Below are 27,684 nucleotides of genomic sequence, written 5' to 3' on the forward strand. Positions count from 1 at the left end.
GGTTTGTCTGAGAATACAAAAAATCCTTGTCTTCCACGGAGTCAGCACAATATCGCCGTTGGGAAAAACGATTCCGGAAGAAGCGTTAGACGCGCGTGCAAACTACGTTATGCAAATAAAAGACGTCGAATGGACCGAGCAGAGACACGAGAGAATTTAAAGAAAACAACAACTTATTGTCCAAATTGTCTCGACCAATCTCAGCTATGCATAGAATGCTTGAAAGTTTTACATTCTAAATAATTTTTTCAATAAACCATTTTCGTATTACTTTCGTAACAATTCCGTTGAAGTGTTCACCACTTCTACGAAAACTCCACATCTGGTCTTTTTAGTTTTCTCAAGCGCTGAAGTCATCGACAGCATGTAGACAAAAGAATAGCAGGAAGGCAGACCATAAACAGTAGACAGGCGACGTTGGCTTCGGGGTTTTCAGTTATAAGGTAACACTGCTAGCGTGCGGATCTGGACCAGCTCAAATTGTATTCCTACTTATTATCACATTTCTCTATCAAATTAAATATATATATTTTGTACCTTACATTTTATCCACGCGTTTTCTCTCTTTATACATCTAACAACCTCAACAAATTCAATAGTTTCATTATTTCCTCTGGAATATCTTTTCAAATTCCTACGACGATCCTTCGCAGGTAGTCAAATAAGCGCCACCCGAATACGGGTGACGCGGTGGTCCTACCGAAAACTTTTCTGTCACCCGAATACGAATGTCGTGGCAGTAAATGTGCTGAGGAAGAGGAGATAACGAGAAAACGCGTATTACAGCAGTTGATAATCGAGTTTTCCCTGATCGTACATGTTACGTATATACTTTCCTCTCGTTGGTCGCGTTCCGTCTTGCGGTCGAACTGGCGTTGATCCTTGTAATCGCGCGATCGCGTGTCAGCTGTATTGTACGTAAAGAAAAAGAGAGAGGGAGAAAGGCAGAGAGATAAAGAAAGAAGAGGAGGAGGAATGACGCGCGGGTCAGTCACACAGCGTTTGGTAATAACGACGAATCTACGGATTCGAGCGAACAAACGAAAAAGCCCCGATACAACGTAATATTTGGGTCGACGTAAAATTACAGATAATTGGTCGACCGGGCCGGCAGATGAGCGTAATTTAAGCGGCCCTACCGCCTCGTGCGGCGACCCGCTAATCGATTACGAAATGTTTCTCGAGATCCCACTCGAGACTTAACGAGATTTACGATCGCTGGATCGGTTGGTCCTCGTCTTCTCTATACGTCCGTCACAGCACGCGTCTCAGTATCCGGTGTTTAATACGCCCGTACAACGTTCCGATAATTAATTAGAAACTAATAAATCTGACGAATTGCGGATGGGAAAGATAGAATAGCGAGTAGAAAGGGGAAGGCGAAAGATAAAATGAAAGTGGGAATTTGAAAGCGGAAAAGAGCGACGATCGCGGACGGTTGCCTATTTTCGGCAATTTCCGATTCGTAAATTGCTCGTTCAGAATTGCGAGTGCGCTCGATGTACGCGCGCGAGAAACTAGTTTTGTCGCTGCAATTCGTGTACAGCCAGCCGTCCACTATATTTCATCGGATATGATAATCGTAGCTATTATGGTCTGTAAGCAACGATTTCTTCGTAAGCAGAATCGTCGCGTTATTTCGAGGAAAAGTTGAACGACGCGACTCGTGCATCGATCTCGCTTGACTAGCGCACGGCCGTAAGTTTCTTTAGCGTCGGACGATGATTGGGCGGGCGGTGGCTCTCCACGGGAATACGGTAAATCCGGTAAAACGGGACGTGTTAGGAAACTATTTCGAGATGCGTATCGTGCGTTGAATCTGGTCACGGCAAAAAGATCTCGAGAGAACGATAGTTCTACTCGCGTGACCCGGTCCTCTACAACGTTGAAACGCGTCTAGTTACGCACGCGTTACGCTACGCACGGGCCCCGAGACCAACGTAATTACACGTAAGTTGCTTCGTACGATAAGTGCTTGCACCCTCGTACGTAATTGCGTATAATGCTGGTCGCAACGTTAACACGATAATCGTTTAACAAATATTTGTACGCGGCTAATTGTCGCTGTTTATCGAGCCACGTATCAACGTTTTATATTAGTTAGACCGCGTGCAGCCGGACGTGGAGAAAAATCGGTGCCGAAGTGCGCTGGCTAGTAGTTTCCTATATATCGTAACGTATGTGTGTACAGCGAAGAATGTGTATAGCTAACCAGTTACGCGTCACCAGTTCGCGATTACATGAATATTTATATATTTTGGTGCAATGTCGTAATTTAATGAATCGTAAATGCAACTATCCGGAGCCGTTGTCGCCGCGACGACGAGCCATCGCTGCCTTTATAATCGCGTCGTTCGGTTCGTCGTAAAAATACGACTCGACGGGCAAAACGACACCATGTTAAACAGAATAATTATTATACGAATGTTTACGCACGTGTACCGATATTATTGTTACTCGCTATTTTAATGATACGCAAATGAAACTGTCCGACCAATTTCAGCCGTTCCTTTGCCGCCTTTACTTCACCGTAATTCACCATTACAAAAATATTTATCTTCTTATCGTCTTATCGCGCGATCGCGTATTTATGGAAAGAACGCTACGCTTCTACTCCTTTCGCAATATCGATACAACTACGGTGTACCACTACCAATGCCACACATATTCGCGTACTTGGCTGCAGCGTTCCTCCGTTTTCTCGGTTTCTTTCTCGAACGAGGAAATCGAGGAAAGAGACGCGAGGACTCGTCAGACGATAAAGAGACTAAACAGGAGCATCGGCGGAGGAGCGAGAAGGAGGCTAAGGCTTCTCCGGTCGCGGTCCGCCATCCGGCGAATATCGAATCAATTAGCATAACGTTTTGGGCCAGGCAAAAGGCTGTAATTGTTCGGATGTAAACCGATATCTGCTTTTCGCAGCGCATCACTGCAAATGCATTCTCCCATTCCCGCGCGTACTCGTCTCTGTGTGTGCGCGCGTGTCTCTCCTCCCTTTTCCATGGCATGCAGCGTGTGCACGACAAAGAATACGAGGGTGATTGAGAGAGAGAGAGAATGTATGTATGTTCCAGTTGAGAATATTCCGTAGCAAAGGGGATTCTGCCAGTGGAAAACACAACGAACGCTTAGCGCGTTCTCTGTCGCGCAACAGGGCCACCCCATGCCGCGGCGCGTTTCGAGTTAAAACGGCCGAGTACTCGTGTTTAGATATCGTTAAACCGCATTTTCGACACTACCATTATGTAAAGCACGTGGTGGAGGCCGATAAGTCGAACAATGGGTGTGCGCTCGCGCCAAACGGGACGCGGGTTAGCGACTTTTCGACGCTCGTTCTCTGCTCCCGTTCAAATTCCTCGCTTTCTCTTGCCACCGCAATTTCCGATTTAGTCTTCTCTGTATTCCCGTTTCTCCACACGTTCGTTCGTTCGTTCGTTCGTTCGTTTATTTCCTTTTTTCTCCTCTTCTATTTTCTATCTTCTTCGCTACACTTTCTTCCTTTCGCTTGGGGATTAAACTGTCAGCTTAGCCATCGACAAGCCGAGAAGGAAAGTTGCCGACGAGGATGACGCGCGATTAAAACGCGTTGCTTTTTAAGGAGATACGTCGATGGAGGCGTGGAGGCGACGATGCAACGAGCCACGCGACTCGCCTCGATTTCTACGTCGTCGTCCTCGTCGTCGTCGTCGTTTGGAATAGCCGCGATCCGTTACCTCGTGTCCCCACCGAGCCGTACGGTACAAAATAATACTTTTTACTACCGCGATCTTTACGATCCGCGCTGTATCGAGTATAAAGAAGATAATAAAGGAAGACGCGCGTGGATAATGGCTGGTATCATGCGCGTATTACTTGCTGCATTACCATTTTTATTGCTGACTTTTTTACGATCTACTTCTCTTATGAGTTGGCGCATGCCCGGTTCGCCAACATCGATCAAGGTCGAATTTATTTGCCCGCTAAATACGCACCTTTCGCCGCTGTGTAACCATCTTTCACCGAAGAAGACCTCGCCATTTCAAAACTTCACGTATCCTTCGTCCTTGCCTTGCTGTCGGTCGAGATCCGTCGTTTCATCTTTCCAGCAAACTGTCCGCCTTCTAACGACACGCCGAGTACGAGCTACTCTTCGACCGGATTTTCTCGTTTCAAGGTGCTGGCACGCGCGCAGAACTCGTTTCACACGCGGAATCATTGGAACGTTAACGCGCGGCTAATCATCCTTATCATCGTGTTACCACGTAATTGCCGTGTCGTAACGGGCAACGTTCGTCGCTTTCGATTTCGTACGTTCACCCGAAACGTGTTGCTGCTGCACGTCTACCGCGCTACGAACACCTTAGTCGCCAACATCGTCGAGCTTCCACGCTCACTAGGCTACCTACCGCCACCCCACCCACTCGCTGCGATATCGGTCCGCTACCGAAATATCGTAGACACTCGAGGCAACCGATCGACTGGATGCGAAACGCGAGCGAAAGCTTCCTCGTATCGCCGATAGTATCGCCCGATAAAGGAGTCGACCAGCCGGAAGTGACTCTCTCGCGGCGATCCGGCAAAGAAGCATAAGGTGGATCGCGCAGAGACGTACGTCGATATAAATTGTGGCAGAATCGCGCGGACTCGTTACAAGTATAGTAACGATAAATCAGGCGTATCGACGTGCTGCATAGAATTGCAAATGAGAGGCTGCCATCTTTAAAATAAAAAAAAAAAAAAAAAGAAAAAGTTATGACTGTGAGCTCGCGCGCGGCCGCGGTCGTAAGTTTCGACGGTGCGCGTTTAAGCGTGTACATATATATGTATTGGTAGAAGAGTTGGCGGTAGGCGTGCGCGCACGTCCATGAACGCGATCGAGAGAGAAGAGAGTAGACGGAGTCGAAGGAGCCGGAGAAGGAAAAAGAGAGCAGAGGGCACGGGGGAGAAAGGGGGCCGGAAGGGGGTAAAAGGGAGAGAAAGAGGGAGAAAGAGGGAGAGAAAAAGGGAAGGGGAGCGTGAGTGTGCGGGAGCGGCTAGTGTGCGGGTAATACATACGTTCTCCGGACAAGCAAGGAGAAAGAACTTAAAATGAATAATGTATCGTATATTTAATTCTATATATAAGTACACGCGGCGGCGTGCGCGCGCGCGCGCGCGCATACGCACTCACACACGGCGAATCGGAGAAGCAAGAACGCGGGGGGGGGGGGCGCGGCGCGGTGCGACGCGGCCGCGTACGTAGCGGCGTAACCGAAGACGTAGGTGTCCCTCGTTGTCTCCGTCCTTCTTTTTTCTCAGCGATCTGGCCGCGCCTGTGTTCGTTCGCGTATTTGCCTCTGTTTCGCGGTCGTTGTAGATTGTAGAGCCGCGTGTGCGAGTGTAGGGGTGTGTGCATCGTTCTGGCCGCGTGTACGTACACGGACTCCCGCGGAGCGGCTCTCTCGTGCCTGTGTTTCTCCGACGAGAATGAAGTAGCATATTTTCTAAGCGGAGGTCGTGACGAACCGACTTTCCAGTTGGCGACCAGAACGATACGAAAATATTTTAGCCGGGCCACGACACCACACAACTAACAGCCTGACACAGAATATCTATCGTTAAATTATTATCGATCGATAAGCGCCTCGTTATTGCCGGCCCGACAGTCTCTTTAAGCCACCGGATGAAGTTCTTCGGTGGTGAAAAAGCGTCAGAACTACCAGTCCATCTTTCTTTCTTTTTTATTTACTCGCCGGAAAATTATCCTCGTTAAGACGTTGCCCCGATCGCGTTCACAGCCGACCTTTAATTAGACTCGAATTCGATTGACCGACGACGACGATGACGACGACGACGACGACGATGGACGACGCGACGCGGTCTCACCACCGACCAGTTCCTGCCAACGGTATGTAACCCTCCTTCCTTCCTCCCACCTCCTTCCTTGTTCCTGCCGATACACACTCATAACTCCCTCTATCATCTTACGCCAGCCACCGATCCACCCCTCCTGTCCTTTCGCACGCCACCATGCTCCCTCTCTCTCCTCTCTTTCTCTCTCTCTTGCTCTGTGTTTCGCACTCTCAGCGTGGCGCGCTTATGTACAATCGACACCACGGATCGACCATAGTTACCGCAACGAAACACTATACGTTTGTTAAATAATGCCGCACGGTTCGACGTTTTACGAGCGTCGAGGTATACGGCCATTTTCTCGCACGATATTTTTACCTTTCCGCCGAGAAACGAACGGGGACGCGCGTGCTCCTCGATCGTCCCGATAGAGCGACGAGCGTCTTGGCGTTGCTCGATCTATACGCGGTACACGGTTGCTGGAAATCGAGACAGAGAAGGATCGGCAAGCTCGAGAATAAAATGAGAACCGCTTTGTTTCATTCGATAGAGAGAAGAGCGTGTGTCTCGCCATACGGTCGGCTCGAACTGGCACATGACGTAACAATATAAATACGAGCCGCGCATTAACAAATTCCTTTTAATCTTATCGTTTACAATAAATATTGATACGAAACTTTGGTTGCGCTATCGTCTCCGCGCGATACTACACGTAAAATAATATAATTCGCCTAATCTCCGTCTAGCGAGAACGGCCATGAATCGCGAGTCTTATCTCGACGAAATAACTGCGCAATTAGCGTGTGCCGCGGCTCTACCGAAACTCAACGTCCGCCAGCTTCTTCTACACCGTGGCGCCTCGTCTTCTCGTCCACTTTTTACTCCGCTCGGTTGAATTTCGCGAACCGACGGAACCACCGCGCTGCATCGACAACGCAAGCATCCGATCGCAGCCACAGACGGCCGGTATTATTTTCAAACGTCTCATTATCCGCCAGCGAAATTATGCCACTGCATGGTAATTACATCGGAAGGGAACATAGGCGGCGGAGAGCGAGCGCCGTTTCACGGCCGAGTCACCTTGACGGATATTTTCCGTTGCTGAGTCGTCGCGGTATAACCGATCATAGCTATCGGCTACGCGATTTCGCGCCATTCGATGGTCACACGTTGGAACGCGGATCGTTAGAAGCTTCGCAGCACAGTGGCTGCCAAAAGTGGTAAAGTGGTGGACGAAAACAGAGCACAGAGCTGCGTTGCAGCCACAACGAAGGAACACAGCGGCAACACGGCGAACGCGTTACACGGAACGAAGAGGCTCGAATTGCAGACAATCTCGGTGGAAGAAGAATCGAACGTGATGTCGCGTCCAATCGCATGAAATCGGAAAGAGCGACGAGCGCGCCAACTATTGTAGCTTTAGCGGTGGCGGTAGGTGGCGGTTGAGCGCCGCTGCATTAATAATATACGATACCCGTAATGGCATCGAGCGCGTATACGAACGTATATATTGTATAATAACTTCCAAGGCCTTATAAACGTTTATTATTTACCGCGTAACGTAATGGCAAACGGGTCCCCACTTCTCAGCGGCCGTTATTAAAAATAATACTGTAACGTTCATGCGCGAGCTTCCCCCGACCTCTCTCGCGTGCTCTCGCGTTCTCGCGTGAAATTATTGCCTGCCGGATTTTCGACGCCAGAGTAATTACCCGCGAGAATGCTTTAGCCTGGACCAACAACCGGAAACGCCTTCTTCTTCTTCGCCGCGTTTCTCGTCCCGCGGAAATCCGTGCTCGAGTCCGCGGACGATGGCCGAACAGATCGAACGAAACAGCTCGTGTTTCTTTCGTCTAACGCGGCTGGCGATTGTGTTGGCTCGGCAAATCGAGCGTGCAACGCAGATCTCGAGACGATCGCTCCCCTCGCATTGGAACGGGAATCGTTGCGAAGGTCGACGACAACGCGCGACATTCCTCAACCGTTTGAATCGGAAGCCGCGCTGAGAAAACGGCACGCGTCAACCGTCGAGAAAGCAAACCAGACGCCCCGTACTCGTTTTACTCCGCGACGGTAATCGTTTTTTTTTTTTTCTTTTTTCTACAGAAACAGAAAAGCTAAGCCTGCGACGCGGATTCGGACGCGACCCGACGAACGTGGAACGGCGCGACGTGGCAGCGAAGCAACCGCGAAGCGCATAGCGTGCGATAGAGATTTCTCGTTAGTCCGGATGGTCAAAGTTGGTTGGAGAGGCCGCGGAAGCGGCTCGTCCGTCGCGTATAGAACGTTTGATTTGCAGGAATCAATAAAAATCCGCGAGATAAAAAACTCGCGAATAAAAAATGGTTCGCAGTCGTGGCCAACCGGAAAGCAGAGATCGAGGAGGGGAAGGGAGGGCGCCGCGGCAAGTGGAGGAGGACGAGGAACAGGACGAGCAGGGATAATCTGATTTTCAGCAACTTTATACGTTGCGCTTCGATTAAAATCCAGCCACCGTACAGGGCCAATACAGTTACGCCGCTCGTGCCCTGTTCCGCACCACCTTTTCTGCTTCTCCTCGCGCTATTCTCCCCTCCCCCCAACTTTCAATAAAAGACGCATCTACATGTTCGCATCCTTTGTTTCTCGCGAGAAAGTCACCTCGCACATGAAAATCATCGTTCGCCGGTTCCGTGGATCGACGACGTGGCGATTTAAGAAAAGCGTGAAAATCCGTCGCCCGTTTGCGGATGGCGCGCGATTCGGTAGACGAGCGAGAGAAGATCCGCGAGTATCCGAACACAGAGATCGAAACAGCGGTTGTGGAGGCGATGGTGGAGGAAGAGGACCCGGGGGAGGAGGGAAATGGAGCGGAGAAGAGTAGGAGGATCGCGGCGAAGGCGGGCAGAGAGGGGGACAGGGAGCGCGAGAGAGACGAAGACGAGGAAGAAGAAAAGTCTGAACAACGAGTACTACGTACGCGCGTTATTGAAACGCAAATCACGTTGCGCAACTCGCTGCCGTAGCGGGACCCGATCGGAATGTCTCGCATTAATAAAATATCAAGTATAAAAAGTTATTAAAAAGAGTAACGAGAAATTCGATGTTTATTCAAAGGCGAAAGAAAGGGACGGCCGGGTGAATAGGCGGCACGGGCTGCGATTCTCGGCGAGCTAAAAATCGCCGATAAAAAGGCGCGCTGAAATCTGTAGGATCGCGGCAACTTTCGATTCCGCCGCCCTTCGAAAAAACTCCCTTATTAGCTGGCTTCCTACTTACGTGGACGATCGGTCGCCGCGTCACTCGCAACCAACACATTCCATCGTAGTGTACTCACCTGCAACAAAAAACATAAATGATCGATCGATTAAACGATTATCGATCGACGGCCGCGACTTATACTACGGGCGTGCCACTGACATACTAGCGGCGAACGTGCTACAGGCTACGAGACGCGATGCAAAACGCGGACAAACGATTCACCGAGTTGTATAGTTTCGCCTACACGATCGGAACTGGACAGTGGCGATCGACCTCGAGGCTAATATACATAAGTATAATATTGCGCAGAAATAATAAATTACGGTGACTCGCGAACAGCCGTAAATATGTATTATCGCAATTATGTGTTACACGCGCTGCATTTCTCAACTAGCAGCAACCAGCGTGCAATCATCGGCACATTGAAATCGTTTTCAACGGCCCTCGAAACGTATTCCGTAATCCCGGCAGAGTTTTTCCTCGCGTCTTTTCCCCCGCGCAACTTTATTACGAGTTTCCTCGATGTTTAAACGCAACGATTAGGAAATCGACAGGCGACCAGTAACATTACAGCAAATTACCCGCAGCCTCTATGAATTCTCGTTTGCGTCGAGTCTCGTCGTCGGTGTTCGCTCGATACGCTCGACCGAGAGCTTTCGCCGACGGGAAAGGAGGATCGTCCTAAAATTCCAGGGAACATGATAAAAGGCGCGCGGCGCTCCAAGGCCATCGCGTGGCCGCGATTAATCGACGAAAAACTGACGTCGAACAAACCATAAATTACCGAGCGATCCTTGGCGCCAGCGTTTATTTATAGCCGACCTCCGAGTACCGTGTACTGGATCGAACGAAATTCCGTGATCCGTGCAAATACGAGTGACACCCGAATGCTGAAATCGTAATGACACGATGCTTCCATGCAACGTACGTTGCACGGCACGTTGTCACGGTTCCGGGACAACAGGTTCCGCGGATCTTCCCTATGGCGACTCTCCTTAGTCATCGAAGGATAAATGGAAAATGGAGAATTTTCAGTTGTGTGGGGGAATTTGGGAGAAACGAAGGGACAGTTTGGAAAGGAAAAAAGAAAAAAAAAAGAGGCAAATAGCGTTGAATGGAACGAGGACAACGAGCCGGAATAGCTAGACGACGTAGCAGGGTGTAAGAGGTGAAGCGGGTCGCGACGAGCCTATCGAAGTGCGATTAAAATATAAAATGGGTTTCGAGGATTCGGACGGTGTTACGCACCGTTTCAATTATTGTCGCCCGGCAACAACACGCAATTTTTGTTGCACGTCCGATCGCGGCTTTTCGTTCATCTGCACCCCGCTCCACCCGAACTACTCCCAGCCGTCCCTGTCGATCGCGTCTCTTCGCCTATCTCTCGATTTTTTGCGAGCGCCGATTTTTCCGCCTTTTTTACCAGAGCCACAAAACGGCGCAAAAATCCGATACCGTTTTGCGGAGCCCGGATTAGCGGCAGATCGCGCTACCGATTTGCCGGGCACCGGCTACGGCTTCGATGAAAAAATATTTGATTTCTCGTTTCCTTTTTTCACCGCGTTCTTCCACCTCGATTTCCACGTAGCGCCGATATCCTGCGTCGACGAAAGTTTCCTTCGAGAACGACGTTTGAGCGAAACGTGCCTCGTGCACCATGCGAGTTATACACGCGGCGGTTCTCGTAAGAACGCGCAAATGCGCACTTTAAAAAATTGACGATGTTCGAAACGGCCGCGTTCGGTCGTCCTGAACGTTGAAAGCGCTGAACGAAGAGGACAGAGCGAGACAACGTTAGGACAGAGAGGCGCGTTACGCGGGATAATTTAGAGGCATCTGAAACATGGAATCCGGCACAATCGAATCACGTTAAATTGCTTGTGTAACAGAAATTCCTAAAATACGTCGCCTTTGAAATTGATAAACCGATAGCCAAAACTTGCTACAGCCATGAAAATATTCCCAACGCTTCGAATATGACCGATCTCGGACAGCGTAGAACCGTAGCTTATCTGACCTTATTTTTTCAAATCTTCCATCGGTTCGTTGACTGTTCAGAAATTCTTGTATTTTATGTTATAGAATATATAATCGCTATATGATCCTATGATCATTCGAAGGTGGCAACTTGTTCGTATCGCTACATATCGAATTAGCTTAGGCAATTTCGTGGGTAATTATAATGTTATTAATTATAATGTGGGTAATTGTACCGATATACGTTGCTCGATTGCGAGCATAATCGTCGACTTTCTTTTAGGGATCTGCTACTTCCTTTGAATCATCGACAGCAACTCGTACGAATATTTGCCTATTATGGATATTTATATTGTCATTAGATGATACTGACAAAACCCGCAATCACTTAGTTGCCAACGCAATATAATGATTATGCTCCGATGACTCAAAGTACTTTGCTTCTGTCTCTGATTTTTCTTTCATTCATTGGGTTGGCAACTAAGTGATTGCAGGTTTTATCGTTAGGTGGTATTCTCAAGATCCGCAATCACTTAGTTGCCAATCCAATATAATGATTATGCTCCGATGACTCAAAGTACTTTACTTCTGTTTCTCTCTAATTTTTCTTTTATTTATTAGGTTGCGGTTTTTGTCGTTTTACAAGATCCGCAATCACTTAGTTGCCAACGCAATATAATGATTATGCTCCGATGACTCAAAGTACTTTGCTTCTGTCTCTGATTTTTCTTTCATTCATTGGGTTGGCAACTAAGTAATTGCGGATCTTGACAATACCATCTAACGATAAAACCCGCAATCACTTAGTTGCCAACGCAATATAATGATTATGCTCCGATGACTCAAAGTACTTTGCTTCTGTTTCTCTCTAATTTTTCTTTTATTTATTAGGTTGCGGTTTTTGTTGTTTTACAAGATCCGCAATCACTTAGTTGCCAACGCAATATAATGATTATGCTCCGATGACTCAAAGTACTTTGCTTCTGTCTCTGATTTTTCTTTCATTCATTGGGTTGGCAACTAAGTAATTGCGGATCTTGACAATACCATCTAACGATAAAACCCGCAATCACTTAGTTGCCAACGCAATATAATGATTATGCTCCGATGACTCAAAGTACTTTGCTTCTGTTTCTCTCTAATTTTTCTTTTATTTATTAGGTTGCGGTTTTTGTTGTTTTACAAGATCCGCAATCACTTAGTTGCCAACGCAATATAATGATTATGCTCCGATGACTCAAAGTACTTTGCTTCTGTCTCTGATTTTTCTTTCATTCATTGGGTTGGCAACTAAGTAATTGCGGATCTTGACAATACCATCTAACGATAAAACCCGCAATCACTTAGTTGCCAACGCAATATAATGATTATGCTCCGATGACTCAAAGCACTTTGCTTCTGTCTCTCTCTAATTTTTCTTTTATTTATTAGGTTGCGGTTTTTGTCGTTTTACAAGATCCGCAATCACTTAGTTGCCAACGCAATATAATGATCATGCTCCGGTGACTCAAAGTACTTTGCTTCTGTCTCTCTCTAATTTTTCTTTTATCTATTTGGTTGGCAACTAAGTGATTGCGGGTTTTGTCATTGAGCGATATTGACAAGATCCGCAATCACTTAGTTGCCAACTCAATAATTAACTGTTTTGCGCTTTTTGCTCTTCAAGTGTACAATTACATAACACTCTCGATAATACTACATTATGCTCGTCAGAAGATATTCGTCACTTAGGTGCTTCATTCTAATCCAATTTATCGTTTTTCAAACATACTACGAGTGTCTTGCTTGTTGCTTGCAGAACTTTGGCTTTTATTAAAACAGAGCATCTACATTTTTTGAGAACGTAAGCGCGTTAAGAATATCGTCTTGTCCTTTATTTCGCTCACATTTCAGCAGACACACTGTTCAACTTTACCAAAGAAGAAATCGACGGATAATACAATAAAAGAACGGCAACACGTTCAAATCAGCTGGCAAAACTCTGATAGAAAGAAAACCAAAAAGAAAACAGCCCACTGACCTCACTGAAGAAATAAAATAGTCAAACTCGAAGATGGTATCCCACTGGAGATAACCATCCACATGTTATTTAGCAATTAAGTTAAAAAAATTTACCAAATGTCCAGCTGAACAAATTGTAAAGTACAAATTGAATAATAAAAAATACCGTTCAGCTGTTTGAGCACCGTATCACCGTAACGTACGCACTGAGATAAACAGCGTTCAGCATAAATTCCTACGCATAGCTGTCTATAATATAGGCTGTGTTATGTCAATCTATGATCGCGACTATACGACGATGTTGTCTCGTATTAAACTTATGCCTTTTCAGCATATATATTGTTCACTTTCGTTTGAATCGAATAGTTCCACCACTGTGACAGTGGAAAACTACTAGTTCCAAAATTCTGTTCTCCGGACTCATGGCAATCTTGGCCAGCTTTGAGACCATTGAGATACGTGTAATTCTATGTGCAACACTAGATCGGCCGCGTAGTAGTGACACACATATATGAGAATGAGCGTGCGGGAGTATGTGCGTGTACAGCGTCTCGTAAAACAGAAGAACGCAACTGTTTCGTTGGTAGTGCGGCAAAGAAGATGGTGAGACAAAGAGAGTGCTGATGTGTATCGACGAATATCTTGCGAATCGCGTATCAAATAAATGTGAAACTATTTTCATATCAATTCTAAGTGTAATGTAAGTGTTGCTATACATTTATTTCGACGGTTAAGATCCACAACAAAGACACAATTAGCTTTTACGCCAGCAACAGCACAGAGCTCTTTATGCCCGGTTTACCTGTTTAAACCGCATATCGATATGAATAATTTCCGCAGGTTTCTCACAATTTTCTCGCTTTTTGCACAAATTTCCTACGTATCTGCATTTTTTCCATCCTACAAAAAGTATCTTCTCTTTGATCGTATTCTTCCCGCCGCACTCGAAACAGGTTTAGCCGGTTGGTCTCGGTGATTAGATGATTAAGCCAAATGAAATTGCAATAAATCGTAATTTCAAATCAGTGCTCGCTATTTTCTACCTACTTCGTCCCACGTACTCGGCACACCAAACAGCCTACGTCCGTGAAAAACGTAAACGAATAAATAATCGGAAAGTAGGCAGCTCGTTGAAACAGCGAAACGCGAACAGGGCCACGGGGTGGGAGTTTCGTGGTCGCGCGATTCTCGATTCCGCGTTGGTGAAGTCGAAGAGCGTGGTGCGCGCGCGATACCCGCGGCACTCGCACGGCCGGATAGAAAGGGAAAGAAAGAGGAGAGGCGAAGGATAGGGATGCAAGCTCGTCGACGCGCGGAAAGAATCTCGAGCGAAAAGCTCACTCGAGATGCCGCGAAAACAATGTCGAGGGTGGCCCGAGATATACCTAATTGTTGAGAGTACAGCCGGCGTAGAAGGAAAAAAAAAAGGTGCCGGAGAAGAGGAAGAGAAAGGCGGAAGAATGAAAATGACACCGACTTCTCTCCAGCCCTTCCTCTACGCCCCCCTTCCCCCTTTCCCTGTGGCCACGGGGTCCCTTCCTCCGGTTCTGCCTCTTACCCTTTTCATCGTCTCTCGGTCGCACGCAGCCACCTCGTCTCGTCTCTCCAGCGGCGCCGTCGCCGCTCCACCACCACCCCGTTCCGTCCCGACCACCGTGGTCCGTCTTCATCGCCCAACCCCCGCTCCCATCCCCGCGCCCCGCCGCCTTGCCGGCACACTTGCTTTTTATCGACGGCGTACTTTAACCCTCGAGCCGCGCGGTGGGTGGGGTGCCAGTGGAGGTCGGACCGCGAGCGGAGAAAGGGCACGAGAGGAAACGATGGAACAGAGGTGGCGACGATAGGGAGGATGAGAACGGATCGCGAGGGAGAACAGAGGACAGAGCCAGGATGGTTGCCGGCTGGTCGAGGGTACGGTCGGGGCATTAAACCCATTTAAATATAACCAATACCAGGGTGCGCCTTCTACCCTCGGTTATGGATGATTTTTACCGTTCATTTGAATAACCCGTAAGCTGGAACGGCCCCGCGCAGACGAACACGCAGCGAACCAACACGGACGCGAGTGCTTCCCTTTAGCCGCTTTTCTCTTTCCCATCGTGCACGGCGTCTGTTGGCCGGTGATCGCCGATTTCTCGCGACCCACGCCAACCTTTGTCCCGTTCGCTCTCGATGCGTTCGTTTGTTTCGCCGCGTGTAACTCTCCGGCGAAGAAGGTCGCGCGTACTACGAGCTACGAGCCAAAGATACGGTTGCTCGATAGCAGAGGATAGAGAGATCGAGAGAGAGAGAGAGAGAGAGAGAGAGAGAGCAGGGAAAGCAAGTACTGGTAGTAGCGGAACGGCGGCAGTGGCCGTGGCCGTGGCAGCGTGCACGGCTGTGGCCGCCAGCTGCGACGTAGCAACGCGCTATCGCGTGCGCATCTTCGCGTACAAGTGCGATGACGACGATGACGGCGGATCGAAGGAATACGCGCGGCGATAGTCTGGCGAGATAGAGAAGAGCAGGAAGGTTGAACCGGAGAAAAATGCGTACGCTCAGTGGCGGATCCAACTGGACGGCGAGAATCAACCTGCGGCGGTGCGTGGGTGCGCGCGCGAGAGTACGAGTGGAGTGCAAATATCGGCCGACCGATAATGCGAGGTCGATTCTCTTGCCCCGCGTTCTTTCTCTCCCACCGCATCTTGGCTGTTCAAACCTCTCGACTCGTTCCCTACGGCACGGCGTTACTTGCAATCGACGAGTGATAGACGAACGGCTGGAAATTGGAGCGAAAAGCACGCCGTGTTGGCTCGCGCGCCCTGACTCTCACAAGGAAGTAAAAGCTGGTTAACGGGGACGTTGATCGTTCGGACGTACCCGCCACCGCATATCCTCCGCCTCTTTCTCTGCCGTGCAGTTTTATCGAGAGGACTCGATCGACTATCCGCTGCAGTCCGACCGCTTTTCTCCGCAAAGAAAAGAGAAACGCTGGTTTCTCGTCCCGCTTCGGTTCGAGAAAAAGCGTTTTCCAACGAAATTATGGATCCGGACCGAACCAAAGAAAAACAAAGAGCCGATCGGGCAAGTTCCGCAGGAAAAAAAAATCCAGCTCGTTGGCCGATCGGATCTCGTCCAAACACGAACGATCGGGTCGGACAGCTACGCGACAAAAGTTTTTCTCTCCGTGCTGACCCTCGTCGATTCTCTGCCATTTCCGAGAGGATCCAGCTGCTGCTCTCGTCCAACGCCTCGTTACCCTAGCGATCGCGCGACCACATTCGTTCGCTTGATTTCTAATTAAGTGCCGCGAGAAGAAAGCTTGCACCAAGCGTCGATCGATATCGAGCTGGACCGCGCGTTATCCACGACGAAGCTCGCTTCTCCGAAACGGTAGATCTCTTTTAGTTCACGCAGACGCGTTCTGTTTCTTCACGCGCGTCCGTACTACGATACCGTGCAAGTGATCTTGCACGACGTATTAGGTTGTCCGGAAAGTGTCTTTCTTTCGTAAACGCGTGTTTTACAACAGTGCAGCTTCGTATACAAGCGTGAAAACAAGTGTGTGAAATGTCGCGATGTTTACCTCAACGGAACAAAATAAATCGTGGAAAATAATAAAAAACATCGCGCATCTATTATTTCCTCATAAAACGAAAAAAACTTGTCAGACAACCTAATATTTGCCCAGAATCGGCGAAAAGTCAAGGCCACGGATATTCTTCTACGCCGCGAGTAAACAGCGTTTCACGCTGCGACCGAGTCCCTTTGACCAAAAACCTATTCCTCGAATGGAATCGTTGCGAGCTCGCAGCGATCGCGAATCGCCGACCGAGTGGTCGACGAGGGACGACGATAACTCTGTGGGTAAAGTGGGTAGGAGGTTTTAAAAGCGGGCGAAGGGCAGGGGAGGCAGGGATCGGAAAAACGGGATATGCGAGTGACCGGTGAAATCGTAATCGTAACCGTAAACGTAAAGGGTGACGTAAACGTAAAGCCGAAATGATAAACGCAACGGGAATACTTAATGGCGCGAGGCGGAATGAGAGCGAGAGGAACGAGCGCGTGCGTTTATCGCGCGGCTCGCGTGTATTTCGTGGCTACGGACGATAGGGACGCGAGAGGGTCGGACGCTATCGTTTCGGCCCTCGACCGTCGCTTCGATGCTCGAATCGTATTTATCATACGCGTTCGATCCATACCGAGTTCGACATTGGATACGGCCATCGGGCATCGAGCGTAGATACCGCGCGGTATGGGTCGCGTACCTCGCGTTACTCGCGCGGAATCGTCACTTTAATTGGCCGTTGCTCATCGACCGTTTTAACGACCGATCTCGTTCACGCGCCTCGATCGTTTATTTTCGATTTCGTCCTCGTTCCTCGGCTTATCGATACCGCGCTCCGATCTTTGTCGCGTCGTTCCCACGCTACGAAAAAAAAGCACGTTCGGCTTTTTCGTTGATTTCATCGGCGGCCGACGGAACAGCGATCGTTAAACGACGATTTGCGATCGTCGGGGACGGGGTTCGCGTCGACGGTTCCGGACAAAAGAAACATCGACGAGCGATCGGAGACGGGGCGAAAGGAAGTCCGTGGTGGGTGCGTAGACGAGTCGGCACAGAGAACGACGCGACCATAGAGAGATCGGTAGCGAGCAGGAAGGATCGTTTTCCGCGGTACGGTGCCGCAATCGATAACGCCCCAAGTCATTCGACAGTCATCAGAGGCTCCCGTTAGCTCGGCAGGGACTGGCAGGCACCCTCGCACACCCGTCATCGTCCTCCGCCAGCTCATCCACAACCTCGTCATCGTGCTCGTGCTCGTGCTCGTGCTCGTACTCGGTGGTCGCGTTTCGCGTCATCGCGCCGCCCTCTCTCTCTCTCTCTCTCTCTCTCTGTATTCGCAACGGTCGTCATCATCGTGATCGCGACCGCGCGATCCCTGAGAACAGCAGCATCGCCAGAACAGCCGCATCCGTGACAGGGGTTGCACGGCACTGGGTAAGCTGAACGGTAGGATAACTGGGAGGAAGAACTAGGCAGAGGGAACGGAAAGTGTAGAGAGGAGGGTCGGGGACGGTGACGGAAAAGAGGAAGGTGGAGAGGAAGGGAGTGGAATAGGGTGCAGCAAGGGTACAGAGGAGAAGGAGGCGGAGGATGGGGATCGGGGTGAGAGATAGGCGAAGGTTGCAGAGTAGGTGGCGGAGGCGGAGGCAGAGCAGGAGGCAATGGGGGAGGATAAGGGAGGAGGATGGGGGTTTGGCGTTGCAGGGTTCGGTGGATCCCGGTTCTAGAGCCCTCGCCTCTCTCTCGCTTGGCAGGATGTAGGCGTATAACAATGACAAACCGTGAAACAATGCTGGGCGCCACTGGAAAAATTCCAAAAAACGCGAATAATAAAAATGAGAGCTCGCGTGCACCGCGTGTGTGAGTCCCGCGATCGTGGTGGCAGCGGTGGCGGCGGCGGCGGCGGCGGCGGCGGTGGCGGTGACGGCGCGATGCTAGTGCGACGCTGATGCGATGCTGCCAGCGGTAGTGGTGGCGGCGGTGAGACAAAAAAAATGGGTAGAAGGGTGGGCGGGGGGAGGAGGAGGAGGAGGAGGTGGAGGGTGGAAAAAATGTAAAAGCCCCGGCGCGCAGGGCGCTTCGTCGGGGACAATACGCGGCGATGAATGCCTATTATATTTATCTGTAACAGGCGTTCCATAAAGCAAATAACACAGAAGTGTAGCGAGGAAAAAATCGGGCTTTTTTTTCGACGCGGCGCAGTGCCGCGAGGGCTCGCTCGGCGAAAAAAAAAGGAAAAAAAAGAAGCAAAAGCAAGGGCGGAAAAGGGGACAAACGAAAATTCCAGTTCTATTCGAGGTTCGACGATCCACTCAGCTCTCGGTGTTGCGCGTTCCGCGCGGTACCGTCCCCCTCCCCCTTTTCGGCGTTCTCGCCCGGTCGCGCGCCAAGAACCTGCCAAAAGCGCCGCTTTCCATACCCTCCCCTATGGACTTTCGTTTCGCATCCTTTTAGCCCAACGGAGACGCTCCGACCCGCCAAATAACACGGCCCTGCGCGTGTTCTCGATCGTCGCTGGTGCAGTTCGTCTTGCAAACGGATCCAACTTGGCATCCGAAAACGTTTCGATCAACGTGCGCTCTGCGACTCGATCGTGGCACGTTTAACCCCGTAAACGTGAAACTGGTTGGCAACGAGGCGACGATAGTATCGCGCGAGAAACACGAAGACAAGCGTGTGGGTAAACGCGACACGAGGAAGGGAAATTCCGTGAGCGGAATAACGCGGAAAAAGAGAGCGAGGAAAGGATGGGAGGAGAGGGAGCGAGAGAAACGGAAGGAAAGGGCGAAGCGACGGTGTGTGCCAAAAACTATAACCTGTTGCACACGGCGTCACGAAGCCCGAAAAACGCCCCTAGCCTCGTCCCTTCAACTCACCCCCTTAACCTTCCGCCCCTGTGTCAAGCCGAACTTTTCGCGGCACCGTGTTAAACCGAAGAATTTCTCGATGTCGGATACTCGATATCCCGATATTCACGATATCGAGCTATCGGCCACGTTCCACCGTACCGGGTTTCGCATTTTCTACTTTTTGCTGGCCGATGCATTTCCCAGATAAAAAGAGCACAACGAAAAAAGCTGAAAAAAACCGACGTCCGGTGTATCGTTGAAAACGGCCTCCGTGTTTTCGGCGAAACGATCGAATAATCGACGCGACATCCGCGCCGAGCTATTTCTTTCCCAAGTGTCCCGTTTCCTTTCGGCTCTATGGCACACGAAAAAAAAAAAAGAAAAAAAAAGAAAAAAAGAAAAATCACACGACATTTAGGATACTAGCAATTCGGTAAAATCTGTTAGCGACATTCGTCTCGGTACGCGTCCGAGTTGCAACCGTACGACTCCTTCTCTCTTCCTTCGTCTTTTTTCATCCTTTTCTCGCGCGTTCTTCTGTACCGCGCGCGATCCCACTCCACCTACCTATCTCCCCCTCCCTCTCACTCTTTTTCCGTTTCTCGTAGCATCGTGTCTCCAGAGTGGGGCGAATATTTTTCTCGTAAATCGACCGCTCCTCGATCGGTATTCTTGGCTTCCTCTGTGCGCGAGTCGCACATCCCGTGGGTTGCTTCTCTGCCGGCGGCAGTGTAGAGCGCGCACGCACGCACGCATGCACGCAAGAAAGCACGAAACCAGCTATCCAACCAGCCAGCCAGCCATCCAGCCAGGCATATTCACGTGTATTTTTATGAAATCATTGTTTCGAATGACAATACACCGGGATGAGCAGCGCACAATGACTGCATCGACGGAGATGCAGAGGTGGAGCGTGGTGCGGACCGGAGACGAAGGTGGATAAGCAGCAGAAGGGAAAAAGAGGGCAGGAGAGGGTGCTGGTACGCGTTGCAAGAAATCGGAGGAAGGGGAGGCTCGTACGACCGCGTCTACGCATACGTGGACGCACGCGATATATGCGCTTCGTTGTCACGGATCGCTTCTACGCTCGTTCGTCGATCCGTTCGTCCGTCCATCCGTCCGTTCATACGTACGTACGTACGTTGGTTGGTTCGTTCGGTTCTTTGTGATGACTGTCGATGAAACGATGACATATTTTTCCGGCTTTCACTCCTGGCGTGCCCCGCGGCTCTTCCATTCACGCTTCCTCGCTTCGTCCCTCTGTTTCTCGGCCGTGGCCGCACGGATGCACGCACGGACGCACGCGCATTCGCGTTGCCTCGGGTGCAATATCGTCTCCTACCCCGCGCTCCTACCATCCACTGCCTCTTTTCTACCTTTTTTCCTCCGCTTACCGCACGCTCTCCTCTACGTTTCTTTCTCTTGCCGAACCGTTCGACGTTTCCCTCTCGTTCCCTATCTCGTTAAACCGTTCAACGTCCACCGCTTTTCCCCTTCGTTTTTCCAGCATTCGCGGTGACGCGCGCGATCCCCTCGATCGCCGCACGACGACATCGCGTAGCGTCTGACGATCGAAAGGGAAAAGGAAAGATTCGCGAACGATAGGCGAAAGAGTCGGAAGGAAGATGGAGCGGTCGGAAAATGAATTCGCGGCGCAGGAAAAGAGGGCGAGAGAGAGCGGCGCGCGGTATAAATCGACGTGGCTGGGGTCGACGCGCGTCACCAGATCCCGTAATCTACAGCGAGAAGATTACGTCGCATCGATTTTGCTCTCGGCGGAAGAGCGATTCCATCGATACGCCGGAAAACGAGGGCCATAGGCACGGGCATATATTTTTTTTTATATACGATAAACGAAATAAAACGTCGATCTCGTAAAGCCGGCCGGCTACAATAAAACGGACACGGAAAATCTGGCGGTACGGTTGCACATTCACAGGATACAGTCTCTGCACGTACATCCGAGAATTATATGTCTGTCGCGCTCTATGGCTCAGCCGACCTCTCGCAGCCTCGCGTATTGTATGTCGATTTTTTATCGTCCCATTTATTTGTACCGACCTTTATTAAACGATGAAAACTTTATTGCTAATTGCCGGGGGCGAAAGGGTTTTTATGGATGCTTGCCCGGCCGCGTTTTCATTTCGATTCCAGGAACATTCCGTATAGGCTCTCCGGCTATGGCCACCCCTCGCACCTTGCCTACCTCGCGCCTTCGATCAGCCGCGCTGCCCCCGACCACCGATATCGACCCCAACGATCCTCGATCCTCCATACGTCGCCAACGCCTGCGAATATACGCGAACAACCACCTACCGTTTCGTATCGTCAGCCTGCGTTTAAGCAGACGATGATATATCGGTTTTGCGTGGCGTCCAAGCGGCTTCTGTGCCGAGTCATCCAAGGAACAAGATTGGTCGGTGAAGCGTCGTGAGTTTTCCTCTTTTACCTCGGCACGAGCAAACGTCGTTAATCCGCGCGACGACGTAATCTCGAGACGTCGCTAAGAAAACGCCGCTGATAATTTAACATCGTTTAATTCCGACGGCCGGCAAAGAGAGTTTAATTAAATGAAATCGCCGAAGAATTAATCGTTCGATCGGCTAATTCCACCCAATACCGTAACGACGTTTCCATTAACGGGCGAAGAAACTCGCGAATTCCTGCCCCGTTCCCGCCAGACAACACGGCCCGATACGACCAAATTTACGACCGCCAAACGAACGCCAAATATTCCTGCGAAAATAATAATTCTAACAACGCGCCCTTTCCAATCAATTGAAATTCAAATTGAAATCAACCGCGTCCTCGTTGCTGCAAAACTTGCGCCGCTCCTCTCGCTAATAGCGTCGCGCGTTTCCGTGTCCTGCGCTTCGCTACGAAGCCACGTCGGATGTTCGTGTAGCGTGCTCGGTCAATGTTTTCGGAACGATGGGAAAACTGGATCCCTGGAGGGATGAAATCTCAGCGGCGAAGGCGCAAACAGGCGGAGAAAACCGAGAAGGGACTTAAATCGCTGGTTCGCACGGACAGCACACTCGAACGAAATCGTTAAACCGCGCGCCTATCTGATACGCGTAGGTACGCGTTTTAATCGCCGTCTCAGTCGTTAAGCGTCTTAAATCTTAAATCCACGAAGCTCGGCCGAAAGAAAGAAGCGCTTCGAGAGAGAATGAAATACGGGGGACGTTGAACCCAATCAAGTGGCTGTCATAAATTTCCATCAAGCCGCACACCCAGTTCTTCGCGCTAATGGTCGATACGAAATTCCGACTACTAAGCACGAAACAACGAGAAAAAGAAGCTGGTCGGGAAAGGCGAGTAAGGTCGTTCGGCATCGTCAAAGAGGTCCGTTGCGTCCGGCGAGCGCGCTGCTCGACCGGACGACGCTTCTTCAAAAAAATTCCAGTCGCTCGTCTTATCGCGTTTCGGACGATCAAATATTTCTGCTCGGTTTTCAACGAGTCGGACGACGCGGAGAACGTGCACCTTGTCCTAGTCGATGATATTTCGTCGGCGAGCGAAGAAGCAGAGTGAGCCTGGAGAGCGCGGAGAGCCGCGAACACAGTTTCGAGGGACGGTCTGCCGTGCGTATTTATATCCAGATGCGCGCGTATCCATGCGCACACGAGGCGGCCAGAATATTTCTATAGAAACGGTTATACACTCGTAGAACATATTGAAACGCGTCGTTGGGGGCAGATGCGTCCGATGATATATTAACGCCAACTGTGCGGCCCATATACGCGCGTGCACGCGCGCGCGCACCATCCAACCTCGTTCGCACGTACACGCATACTACGCGAATAAATTATAGAATTATCGTTTTATCGCCGTGGCTGGTGTATAGATATACCGGTACCGCGTGTATACATTTTCGAGTGCTGCGCGCCAGTTTTCGCCGCTTCCTCCAGCGCTACACTTTCTCTTCCTCCTTTGCCTTGCGAGTCGTTGCTCGTCACCATCCAACTGCCGCGGATCTGCAGCGTCCATTCTCGGGCAAATCGGCGCCGTTCTCTCGGTATTATACGTTCTTTTCTTTTTTTTTTTTTTTTTTCCTCTTTTGCATTCCCTACGATGCCACCGCCACCGCGTAGATAATAAATCGCCAAGGCGGCACGCCAAATTAATATCGTAAATTCGTTACGGACGCGATACCGCTTCCCGAAAGTACGGGGGGTTGGGCGAGCTGAAACATTCGCTACCGCGGTGTAATATTAAAAACAGGCGCGAAATGCGCGCCCGTAGAGGCCGAATGAAAAATAAGCACGGTAATATTCCGCGGGGCCGAGCCCCTTCCTATTCGTTCGCAATTAATTGTTTGCCGCGCGAGCAATCCCACTTCGCGGTACCGAATATAATTACCTACCTAAATCATCGCTCGATCGCGGAATATCTACAACGAGGAGAAGCTGCGCGCGCTTTTCGATCAACAACGCGGCGCAGCTCCGCGCGCTTTCGCCTCTTTGATAACGCGACGAGAGAACGTTTCTCGCGAAAATACGCTGTCTTATTGACCGAACGAGACGATCATTCCGTAGGCAAAAAAATGATTTTACGAATGGAATTATCAGGAGAAAGAAGATTGTTGGAGTTGGTCGGAGGCGGTAGGCGGCGGTACATGGGATAGATTTACGCGCGATATAAATTTAAATAAGTCGTTATAAGTATAATTTGTACGGTTGGCACCGCGACGCTAGAGACGCTAGCGCAACGAGGCTCGTTAAAATATGTACGGCACGCAGCCGGGAATATATTTTAATAATTTCGAATACATTAAAGTTTATCGCCGGCCGGCCAGTGTCGAGTCGTTCCGCTTCTCGAGCGCAAAGTGCCCCAAAACGAGCTGAATTCCAACCGGTGGATCCGAGCGGTTCGCTTGGCTCCCGCAGCTTCGCTCGAATAATTACAAGGACGTGTCTCCATTTCGCGGCCGTGCTTTTCCCTCCACGCAGCCGCGTCTTTCGATCGCATCGATCGTCTACTAAAATCCACAGCAAGGAATCAACGTGGATGTTTGGCCGGTTGAAAGATCCGCGTCTGGCTACGAGCAACCAAGCCAATGAATGGAAATTTCGGGCGTTGCCACGATCCTCGTCGTCGACGAGAAACTTTGCTTAGAAAATTTTCGTTGGTGAATTATACCGCGATCGACAGCGATGTCGCGAGAAAAGCGCGTAGCGGCGTTCCGATGATTTAAAGTCGCGAAATGGAACGAACGTAAAAGGAGTAGGAGGAGTAGGAGGGGGAGGAGGAGGAGGAAGAGCAGAAGGATGGGTGGCCGTGAACGACTAGGAAGTCGAAAGGAAGCCAGAGCGAAAGAGGAAGAGCGAGGGGCCGCGAACGAGAGTCGAAGAAAGACAGCAGCGGAGACAGACACAAAGACGCAGAAGCTTGCTCGACCGAAAAGTTTGCCTAACGGTAAAGCGATGAGTTAACATTAATATATTCCGTCGGAAAGTTTTTATAATATTCCCGGGCATTGTCTGCAGTGGAACAATAAAACCGCTGTTCCCGTTTACGACGGACGATTTTTCAACGAGTCGGAGAAACGAAGCGAGGCGAGGCGAGCCGAGACGAGCCGAGACGAGACGAGGCACGAGGAGGCGAGAGGAGGCTAGCCAAGGCGACGGCACAGAAAGACAGAGACGCGGTTAGAACGAAGCAGAGGATGGAACATATCGTGAAACGGGGGTAAAAAAAGTCGTGGCACTCTCTCGGCGTGGCCGGAACACGGAAAAGATCCGACAGAAGGAAGCGAGAACGCAGACGTAGGACACGTCATTGCACGCGCGTCATTCGTCGCAAGAAACGCACCGAGATACATCATCGAATCTCGTGTACTTGGAATTCTCCGACCCTCGCTCGCAACGAGTATCAAGGAATGAACGGTAACCGCGAGAAGGGACAGAAAGTTGGCGGTTAACCCGACGTTTAACGGATCGAAGTTTCGTTTGATACGTAACACGTCGAACCGAGAAAAGGCTGCAGCAGTAGCGACTGCGCCGCTAGCTGAAGGAATTAAAAGTAAACACGCAGGCTCACGCGTTCCTCCGGGTTAGAGCAATTACGAGCCACGCCAGCTGCCGCGGAGTTTAAATTATAGAAATTACAAAACGCCCTCGCCCCTCCCGGCTCCTTCTTCTCCGCCTCCACTCGATCCTCGCCCTCTCTCTCTCTCTCTTTCCTTGCTGCTCTTTCGAAACCTCCGTTTCCCCTCTCGTCACCCCGTAGACCAACATTGGCCGTTTCCTTTTCTCCCTAACGCCTGCCAGCGTTTCGTTCCTACGTACCTCTTTCCAGGAAACGTCGGTCCTTTTTACGCCGCTCTACGTACTTGACTCAGCTCGGTTCGACTCGACTCGACTCGACTCGACTCGACAAACCGTGGCGAGACTTTACCGCGGCGATTCGATTAGAACGAACGAAACGATGGATTTCCTGTTGGCCGCGAACACCGGAAAATCGTTTCAAGGGCGAGGGTTAGGATAAGACGCGTCGAGAAGAAAATAACGGAGCGTGGCGATGCGTGGTGGAGTTAAATAGGGAACGGCTGGCCGAGGGGTTGGTGCAGCAGCCCGAGTGGAGAACGAAGTGGCCGCGCAGCGCAGGTGCCCGCGGCACAGAAATATCTCTCGAAGATACGTTTTCAGCCGAATGCAGGCGCAGGTAAGTCAGGTTGCAGGTAACGCAACGGAATAACGCCGTTGGAATTCCTCGAGGCTGCCGCGGCTAATGCCATCGGCCCTCTTTGTCTCGCAATGCCATCATTTTTCTCTGCTAATATATTTTATTGCTATCTCGGTCTTGCTCGCACCATCGCCGACGCTGCCAACGACCGCACCTCCACCCTCGCTTGCACAACACCACCTCCATCTCCACCTTCGCCTCCGCGCTTTTGCGACCACTGGCTTCTCCTCCTTCACCTGTCTCCCGACCGCCGACACTCCTCCTCCCCCTCGCCGTTCCTCGCAAGCGTTTCACCCTGGCCCCTCCGTTTCCTCCACTGCACGCTCGCTCGCTCGCGCGGCATCTACGAACACCTTCGCTCGAAACTCTCCACCACTACGCAACGCGATTCCGCGCTCCCCTCGCCGTTCCTTCGGCTTTATTATACCTTTCTGTCCCTTTTCTTTTCTCTCTTCCCGCCCTGACACCGCCGTTCTCCGATCCCCCCCTCCCCTCCCCTCCACCTCCTCCTCCTCCTTACCCATTTTCTGCTCTATCCTCGTCGTTGCGCGGCCACCGCGTTCCCACCATCGGTATCGCGCTCTCTGTTTCCATCGGATCTTCCGTTTCTTTTGCGCGCACGTATAAACGCGTATCGAATCTCGCCGAGCTCTCCTTCTCCCTCTTACCGCCGCGTCTTCGTTCGATGTTCCGTGTCGTGTTGCACGAGTGGAACGAGGAGAGAGAGACGAACGTCGAGCAGGATGACCGTCGCAGCTGGGAGCGAGGGAACGAGAGAGACGAGCAATCGGACGGTAGAGACACGGACCGACGGAACGCGACCGAGAAAGAAAAAGGGACGAGGATAGATCGGTTGCGCAGCGAGTGCGACGAGGAGACCGATATAATTGTATCTAAATTATAATATACAAATAATAACAGCCAGACCGGCAGTCTGACGCCAGTACAGTTGCTCGAGAAAGTTTTCGTTCTGGCTGTGCCGTGCAACTCGGATCACCGCACAGAGAAAGCGGCCCCGGCTTCGAATCGCGTTTCGTGACCGAAGCCCGCCAATTCTACATATTCGATTGGTGGAAGACTGCCGCCGCGATCCGCCGCGAGCTCTTTAATAGAGTCGTAAGAGCACGAGTCCGAGGGTTGACCGGAATTCGAGCCGATGTCGCGTGACGATGTAACGCATACCGCTCGCGCGTCTTTATATTCGTCGTGGTCATTCGATCCTTCGGGCCACTTTAGGTCCAACGAGCAAACAAAACAAACACGACGTCCGAATTTTGTGGAAGGGAGCGAGGCAATACGGATTTTTTTCCAACCACGCGATCCTTGTCCCGTATCCGTTGCATAGGAGAATACCGTACGTTAGCCGCCTCTCTCTCGCATACACGCACACACATTCACGCACAGCATACACTCGCTTCCGTTCTCCGTTCCCCCAATGTGTTCCTCCTTCGTTCGTCCTTGTCGTCGAGTCTTGTCTCTTCCTTGACTAGCAGCGGAGGGATCTCGCCTGCCGGCAGCGCGCGTACAAAAAGGGAACGACGAGTTCGGGGTTAAGTTTTTCTTGTCTAA

The 27,684-nt window shown here is 50.5% G+C and overlaps 1 protein-coding gene across 2 annotated transcripts in view; it reads right to left on the reverse strand.

Moving 5' to 3' along the window:
* Positions 1 to 27,684, reverse strand: part of LOC100645196 (protein bric-a-brac 1) — a 222,409-nt gene that overhangs the window by 98,840 nt on the left and 95,885 nt on the right. The gene's annotated exons all lie outside the window — the stretch shown is intronic.

This window comes from Bombus terrestris, chromosome 7 (assembly GCF_910591885.1).
Source record: "Bombus terrestris chromosome 7, iyBomTerr1.2, whole genome shotgun sequence".
Lineage (NCBI taxonomy): Eukaryota > Metazoa > Arthropoda > Insecta > Hymenoptera > Apidae > Bombus > Bombus terrestris.